The sequence below is a fragment of the Vitis riparia genome, chromosome 1, assembly GCF_004353265.1.
Source record: "Vitis riparia cultivar Riparia Gloire de Montpellier isolate 1030 chromosome 1, EGFV_Vit.rip_1.0, whole genome shotgun sequence".
Classification (NCBI taxonomy): Eukaryota; Viridiplantae; Streptophyta; class Magnoliopsida; order Vitales; family Vitaceae; genus Vitis; species Vitis riparia.
In genome coordinates, this window is record NC_048431.1 from 21,588,240 (window position 1) to 21,597,092 (window position 8,853).

At 34.7% G+C, this 8,853-nt stretch overlaps 1 long non-coding RNA gene, 1 other non-coding gene and 1 pseudogene across 2 annotated transcripts; all 3 read right to left on the bottom strand.

The window, feature by feature from the left end:
* Positions 1-1,095: 1,095 nt before the first annotated feature.
* On the bottom strand, positions 1,096-1,224 carry LOC117926181 (annotated as a pseudogene).
* A 1,360-nt stretch (positions 1,225-2,584) lies between these two features.
* LOC117904297 lies at positions 2,585-6,070 on the bottom strand. Its single transcript, XR_004649574.1, has 3 exons — positions 5,565-6,070; positions 2,753-4,964; positions 2,585-2,668 (listed from the first exon to the last, which is right to left on the bottom strand). It is a non-coding gene; the product is annotated as an uncharacterized LOC117904297 (long non-coding RNA).
* On the bottom strand, positions 5,806-5,966 carry LOC117926214. The gene has a single exon (XR_004653082.1). It is a non-coding gene; the product is annotated as a U1 spliceosomal RNA (small nuclear RNA).
* Positions 6,071-8,853: the final 2,783 nt, after the last annotated feature.

Genomic DNA, 8,853 nt, shown 5'->3' on the forward strand with positions numbered 1-8,853 from the left:
GATAATGACATTAAACAAACCTCATTTCATGGAAACCAAAGAGCTTAAAAAAAAACTGGTGGGACAGTATGAGTGGTTTCCACATGTAAGGAGATAGCATAAACATCATGTAACTAGCACAGGAATAAATAGAGAATCAAACAAGCAAAGATGAGAAACCAGCTTAAAGATTTAGACAGTCAAAAATGAACATCCCAAACATCGGAAAAGGTTAAAGTATGACTGTAAAAGTGAAGACACCTCAAGTGGGAGATGATCAAACCTGAATGCCTCCCTTGAAGCCAAAATACTTGATTCTCCGGGAGCTGTAAATCCTCAAAAATGGCAGCAAAAAAAAACCTCTTCTCCACAGCAGAGAAATCACACCCTCTCTAACAGCAATGGAATCCTCGGAAAAATATCCCTCCTTCAGCTCAAACTCCCAAAACTCTCAAAAAGCTCTCCAGAATTTCTCACCGTCCATGGGGTCCTTCCTCTCCCTCTCTCATACGCTCCTCTCTGCCAGAAATAACCAAACCCAAAACCTCCCTCCCCGAAAGCTCTCTGTCGTCTCACCAAAACCCAGGATACCTCCCTCCTTTTGGAAGACCCTCTCTGCAACCCACACTAACTTCCTCAAGCAACCAAACCAAAATTCCTGCAGCTTTTCTCTTCCCGGCCTCAAAATATCTCTCACGGCCGCCTCTTTCTTCCCTCAAAATCCTCAACAAAAGCCTTTTTCCCCCCTCCGAAAAAAAATCCCTGCAGCTTTCCTCAAAAGCCTTCCAAAAAAATCTATTTTCTCTCCCGGATTTGCCCCTCCAACCGTCTCTGCAGTAGCAGCCACCTCCTCCACTACCTTGCAGCTGCCTCTCCCCTCTCTCTCCTCCGCTCCTGCTAACGACATGCAGGAATCTTCTAGAATTTCATTGCCACGTGTCGACCTCTCATTGGTCCTCCAAACCACCAGTCTGATTCCTCAACAACCAATCCGAGAGTGACACGTGGCTCGCTGGGGCTCCTCCACGTGGCAAAATCAGCTGCATGGATAATGAGGCCCAAGTGGGGGTCTACAGCCGGTGAAGCATTTTGTTTAACTATTAGAACTGAATTGGAGCAGGGGTCGCGCGAATGCGAACCCCCTCTACCACAAATTATGACGTAGACTCTTGGGCAGTGCCCCTCCCAAGTGCAATGGAGATCACTGTCCTTCTTGATCGGCCATCGACCCATCCAGGTACGTATCAAATTAATAAACTATTTTGATACGGTACTTCAACTTTTTTTTTATTTATTTTAATTCTATGTACTAATTAAATAATTAAAAAATATACCATTTTTTTATTAATTATGTTTAATTTTCTTTCCATGGAACCAAACATAAAAAAATAAAAAAATAAATAAAAAAATCATTTTCTACAAAATTTTATCTTTCCTTAATATTTTACCGGAATCAAAACATAGCATCGCGGAAAACATATTCCCATAAGTAATTCCCCTCAAATACTTGTGGAGGCTGACGATTGTGAGCTAGTAGTGGTAAGCTGGCATCCAACAAACAAACCTTGAACATAGCATGGGAATCTATCTTTAACTTCCGTACTTTTTACAAACCATCTATACGATGAAAGTTGATGTATGGTATCAGATCCACCACACAAGCCACCTTTAAAATAAAATTAGGCTATGGGAATTTTGAGTAATGGGTTTACTTCGTTAGAAGTTTGTCTTCCAATAGAAGTTGATCTGGTATCAGATTCATGTTTCTTTTCCAAATCCAACGAAGCAAAGCAAAAGAAAATGAACAAAAAAGTTCTTTAAATCAGTCCAACTGCATTACAATGTCTATTGATAAGCATTCATTTTGGTCCGTTTCATTCAGCAGCTTCACTCTTACTTCATCTGTCAGACCCACTGTGGAGATTTGGTGTTTGACAAGAAGAAGATTTGGTTAAATTCATTAATCTGCAGGAGATTACCATAAGGAGGCCCCCCATCATTTTGACTGCAAGCAATACTGATGGTTCCATTTGCATAATCCTTTCCATCCAAATTACCATACAAACAAAAGCTGACCTTACCACATTCTTTGCTTATTTTTCAAGTAAATGAGATTCCATGACACTTTTTTTCTGCTGCAAGTGTTAGCAATTAAGTTCCTTCAGTCAGTGTTGCACTGTAACAAGCCATTTATATAAGGGGCCTTCAGGTTTTTCAACATTCAAACCTCAAAATTTTCTTCCAACCTTTCATAGTCAAAATGCCAAGCATATTTTCCCTGACAAGTATGCCTTCAGCAACAACCGTTCTGTCAACATACAGCACCTTTGCTGCATCAGCAATGCTGGTCCGGACGGTGCTCAGTGAAATTCAGACCACAGTCATCCAGACCATACCTCCAAAAATCCAGGAGAAAATCTTGTCCAAGATTGGAAGCCTTCTTGGTAATCCCTCTTCTCAAATTACTATCATCTTTGATGATTACGATGGGTATGTGGTCAATCAAATGTATGAGGCTTGCATTACAATGTCTATTGATAAGCATTCATTTTGGTCCGATGCATTCAACAGCTTCACTCTTACTTCATCTGTGACCCACTCTGGAGATTTGGTGTTTGACAAGAAGAAGATTTGGTAAAATTCATTAATCTGCAGGAGATTACCATAAGGAGGCCCCCCATCATTTTGACTGCAAGCAAAACTGATGGTTCAATTTGCATATTCCATTTGCATAATCCTTTCCATCCAAATTACCATACAAACAAAAGCTTACCTTACCACATTCTTTGCTTATTTTTCAAGTAAATGAGATTCCATGACACTTTTTCTGCTGCTAGTGTTAGCAATTAAGTTCCTTCAGTCAGTGTTGCACTGTAACAAGCCATTTATATAAGGGGCCTTCAGGTTTGCCAACATTCAAACCTCAAAAATTTTCTTCCAACCATGGTCAAAATGCCAAACATATTTTCCCTGACAAGTATGCCTTCAGCAACAACCGTTCTGTCAACATACAGCACCTTTGCTGCATCAGCAATGCTGTTCCGGACGGTGTTCAGTGAAATTCAGACCACAGTCACCCAGATCATACCTCCAAAAATCCAGGAGAAAATCTTGTCCAAGATTGGAAGCCTTCTTGGTAATCCCTCTTCTCAAATTACTTTCATCTTTGATGATTACGATGGGTATGCGGCCAATCAAATGTATGAGGCTTGCAAAATCTTCCTGCGTACAAAAATCCCTCCATCAGTTCAAAAGCTTAACGTTTTCCAAGCTCCAGAAGGCAAGAACCTTTCAATCACCATTGCTGAAGGTGAAACGGCTATTGACATATTCGAAGGAATTCAGGTCAAATGGGAAATGGTTTGTACCAAGAAGCGGTCCATTGAAGGCGTAGATTATGAAGCAAGATCGATGGAGCTCAGTTTCCCTAAGAAAAACATGGATAGGATTCTGAGCTCTTACTTGCCATATGTGGTGGAGAGATCAAAAGCCTTCATAGAAGAAAACAAGGTGCTGAAGCTCTATTCATATGGTGGGTCATGGGAATCAACCAACCTCCACCATCCATCAACTTTTGAAACACTGGCAATGGATTCAAAGCTCAAGCAGGACTTGATAAATGACTTGGATCGATTTGTCAAGAGAAAGAAGTACTATAAAAGAGTTGGAAGGGCATGGAAGAGAGGATATTTGTTGTACGGCCCTCCAGGCACTGGAAAGTCAAGCTTGATTGCAGCCATGGCCAACTATCTGAAATTTGACATCTACGACTTAGAGCTCACCAGTCTCCGTTGCAACTCAGAGTTTAGAAGAATTCTAGTCTCAACCACGAACCAATCAATACTTGTGATTGAAGATATTGACTGCAGCAGTGAGCTGCAGAGCCAACAACCAGGAGGGCATAATCCCAATGACAGCCAGGTGAGTTTGTAAGGACTAACATTCATGAAGCCCTACATTTTTATCATATTATCACAATAATTATATTTCCACTGATGTTTTTCTTGTCCCTTTAAATTCTCACTCTCAAAAAACTAATAAACCCTGTGTTACAAGAACAGAGTACGAAGGCCTAATTTGGAGGAAGAACATAAATATAAGTATACATACCGGTTTTTTCCCCTTTATAAACTGTTCCTTTTTGTTATTGACAGTTGCAGTTGACATTATCTGGGTTGCTTAATTTCATTGATGGGCTGTGGTCAAGCTGTGGTGATGAGAGGATAATCGTGCTCACAACTAATCACAAAGAAAGGCTAGATCCTGCATTGTTGAGACCGGGGCGCATGGACATGCACATCCACATGTCCTACTGCACTCCCTGTGCATTCAAGACCCTTGCGTCCAACTACCTAGGCATAAGAGATCACAGGTTGTTTCCTGAAATTGAAAAGCTGATAGTGGAGGTAGAGGTGACCCCAGCAGCAATTGCAGAAGAGCTCATGAAAAGTGAAGAAGCCGACATTGCCCTTGGAAGACTTGTTGAGTTCCTCACAAGGGTAAAGACGGCCCAAAATGAAGCAACTGATGGAAAAGATAAAGAAGCAAACAAAAAGGGAAATGAAAGCCCAGTAGTTGATCAAAGTGAGAAGAAAGCCAAAAGAAATAAGCCGACAGCAAGGAATCAAAAAAGGAAGGCGATGAGTTTGTTAAGCAGATGATAGGTAAGAACCAAGTATCAAATTGAAAATCTGTTAGTGTAATAGTACTCCATAAATTCATGCTTTTATCAGTGGTCTTTGAGAGCAATGTTCAATGGCCCTATACTTATTAGTACCCAATAAAATCAAACTGCAATAATTAGCAGGGTTCTGATCAGTCAAGTGAACATTTTGTTTACTACTACTTCAGACAGTTTTTGAAGACTTCAAATCGAAGAATCAGCATATTCTACACCAACATCCAACTAGGCTTTACCAGGTTTACTCTGCCATTCACATGGCCGGGGCTTCAGTCGCTGGCTTCCCTGTCATCAGGTCACCACCCTAAAAATGAAATAAAAAATAAATGAATATTTTTGGGGAATGTTCAGGAGTAAAGAAACTTCTTTTTTCTGTTTTAAGAAAAAGGAAATCTTATCCACTGCACTACATTACATTACAGAAAGGAAGATAGCCTGTTCAATCTGTCATGAATACTAAATATCAAAGCCTTCATCAGTATTAAATTGAGTCAATTTGCAAATTACAAAACAATGATTATATTTCCATGTACTGTAAGCAATTACAGAAACAGAACAAGACAGCCTACATTGTTGGAAAATCGAAAGCCATCACAATACCACCCACTTGCAACAACAAATGGGCAATTGCATTATCAAAATCAAAATAAAAAAACACCCAAATTGAGAACAGAAACTCAATGAAGGGTAACATGATCCAAGGGTTCAGTCATGATAATGTTTGAGTCCCTAAAATTAAACATTTCACTACATGTTTCTGTTAAACCATTTGTCAAACATGTGGCATCCATACAGAAACATCCTTGGCATATAAACATCTTAAAACCAAAATCAAACTTCAAATTAACCACAAAAATTCCTTTCACATTTACACCTCAATTTAAGATTGCAGCTGATGATTTACCTGATGATAATTTACAAAACTACCAATACGGTAAATTGTTACTTCCATCCAATTTTAACAAGCCATGTGAATCAGGCAGAATGGCTCTCGTATCAATAATAAACATCCACCTTACCTACTTGTCAAACACATAATAGAACTTCCTATCCTAGACCATATTAGAAGACTGCTATGCTAGCAAACACTCACACTGAATTGGGATGAATTGCTATGCTAACAAACATTTAGATACTTAATTGGGGCAGGGGTCGCGCGAACGCGAACCCCCTCTACCACAAATTATGACGTAGACTCTGCCACTTGGGCAGATCTTAGGGCAGTACCCCTCCTAAGTGCAATGGAGGTTACTGTCCTAGGCCATAGCCCTTCTTGATCGGCCATCGACCCCGTCCAGGTAAGTATGTTTAAAAGTGAACCGTCTCTCTCTATTTATCTCTCATTCCAAGACCGGTTAAGTTGACATGCGGCCGATGTGGGATTGGCATGTGGCATTCTGTAGTTAATCTTTACCTTATCATCCTGAACCGGCGGTTGGTTGTAGCTCCGGTAAAGTCGCAGATTTTGTTTATTATGAGGCCGTAGTCAACAATTATATAGATTAAAAAGGTACATTTGATAATTTTTTTTCTTGGAAATAAAATGATTGAAAACACTTTCTATTTACTCTCTCAAAATTTTAAAATAACAAAAAAATTAAAAATATTAGGCAAATTTCTACTTTTTTTAAAAAAAGAGTTCTTATTATTTGTACAAGGCTTTTTATTTTTAAAAATAAAAATAGAGAATGTACAAAAAGAATTTGCTTTGAAAATATATTATTTTTTAAAAATAATTGAAAATGTTTTTAGTAAAATATTTTGAAATATTATGATTATGTTTGGTTTTTAGAAAATTTGAGAGGAAATAAGAGGGAAAGTAAAAGGAAAATTAAAGAAAATATATTTAAAATTAATAAATTTTTTTTATTTTTTTATTTCAAATTCATTTTACTTTTATATATATTGTGGAGGACCCCAATGTTCGTCATAATGATAAAATTATAAAATACAATAAATATAATTAAAAAAAATATGAACAAACAAAAAAATGCACTATACTCGAAAAAATATGTTTGTGGTGGTGAATTTTTCATTAATGACTTAATCAATGAAATTAATTGTAGTTAAATTTAAGATAATATTTTTATGGATAACTTTAATTAAGTTTTTTTGTAAATAAAACTTAATTACAATGCAATCCAATAAATATTTTGATTGATAATTTAATTTTAATTAAGTTATTTAAAAAAAACTTAAATCTAATTTACTTAAGGTGAACACATTTCAAAAATTACTTAAAATAAAACACAAAGGAACTTAGAATTGGTTTGCCAATACTTTTAGAAAGCACTTCTAGCATTAAGAAAAAAAAAACCGTTTTTGAAGAAAAATTAGACATCTAACAAAATTTTAAAAATATTTTTAAAAATTTGAAAACTTACTTTATAGTATTTCTTGAAGAAGCACTTGATAGTTGATTCTCCGTAAAACGCTTCAAATAAAACATTTAACTAAAAAGCATTTCAAATAAAAATATTATCAAACATATTCTTATAATGTGTCTGGAGAGTTTTTATTAAAATATTTTTAGTAAAAGCATTTTTTCAGAAAGTGTTCTTAAAAAAATCACGTATGAAGTATTTCTCCAAAAAAAATATCATAAGTGATTTTTTAAAATTTTAAAAGTGTTTTCTAAATTTTTCTAAATACCCAACATTTTTTTTAAAAAATATTTTATATTAAAAACACTTTGTAGAATTACTAGCAAACTTTTAATCTTCATCTAGTTATAATTCACATGACATCATTGTATATTGAACAAATATTTTATTAAAAGAGTCAAAACAGGTGATGGGAAAACTCGTTACAATACATTTAAGCCCCTTAATATTACTAAAAAATTGTTTACTTTCTCATGACATCAAATTGCTTCACTTAATGAAAAATAAAAATTACAAAAATAAAAAATAAAAGGCATTTTTGGGAGTACTGCCCTTAATTCAAAAGCCATATCATTTTAAAGATCAATAATGTTTTATTTTTTCCAAAGATGTTATAAGAATAAGGTTTAATTGTGAATCTCACCTTAATAAAATTAAGAAAACTTAAATATACATTCACTTGATCACATCTACTTAGAATGATGATTTTTTAAAACAAAAATACATCTTAATGAAAAGATCAAAATACCTTTAATGTTCAATACTTAGTCGTCTTCCTCTTCCATTTTTTCTCTTTCAATCTCTCCAAAACCGTAACAAATTTTTTAAAGAAAGATGATGCTTTTGAATAATGAATAAATAAATAATCATCTTCAATGATTTTACAAGTACATTTCTACCGTTGTGTTTTTTACATTTTTTTTTTTTGCTTTTTTGGGTTAAGAAAATAAGGGATCAAGAAGAGTATTTAGAATTATAGGATAATTTTTAAAGCATTTAAAATTATACTTTCTAACACTCTTAAAGACATGATATTAAACCTCCAAACACCATTAAGAATGTCTGAAACCATATTTTCAGATACCTTTAAGGGCATGTACTTTGTACCTCCAAATGCCTCATTGGTGTTCAGCCTTCGAGTTTGCACACGGTGTAATATTTTTTCCTCCTTCTTCATATTTTTAAATGTTTTCACTTTTACATCACTTCTAAATTATTTCTAAATATTTTTAACTATTTTTATAACTAATATTTGTCCAAATTTATATAAATAATATGCAGTAAATTATATTTGTATGGAACAAACATAATATTTGTAACTATATATATAATCTCTCTAGAATTAATAGGATCTTTTTACCTGGTTTCTTCCTATATCCCAAATTAATAACTCAAATCATCAAATCCAAAAGAAAAAAAAAATTACAAGAATAAGGTTTAATTCTATGTGGATCTCACATTAATAAAATTTATATGAACCAAATATCCATGTGCAAGAGAAGATTATAAAATGGTGTCATAAGAATAAGGTTTATTCTATGAGAATCTCACTCTAATAAGATTTATATTTACTCTATATGTTAAATCAATCTCACTCAAATCCCCAGATGCAAGACAAAAATCTACAAAAATATTACAAGAATAATGTTTAATTCTATGTGAATCTTACTTTAATAAAATTTGTGGGTGCTTTTTTATGCTAGTTTCCTCCAATAATAAGATTTAATTCTTTTGAATCTTCTTCAATAAACCTCATAGAATTTTCTTTTTTTGTTAACCTAGTCTCCTTCTATATCTAAAATCAATATA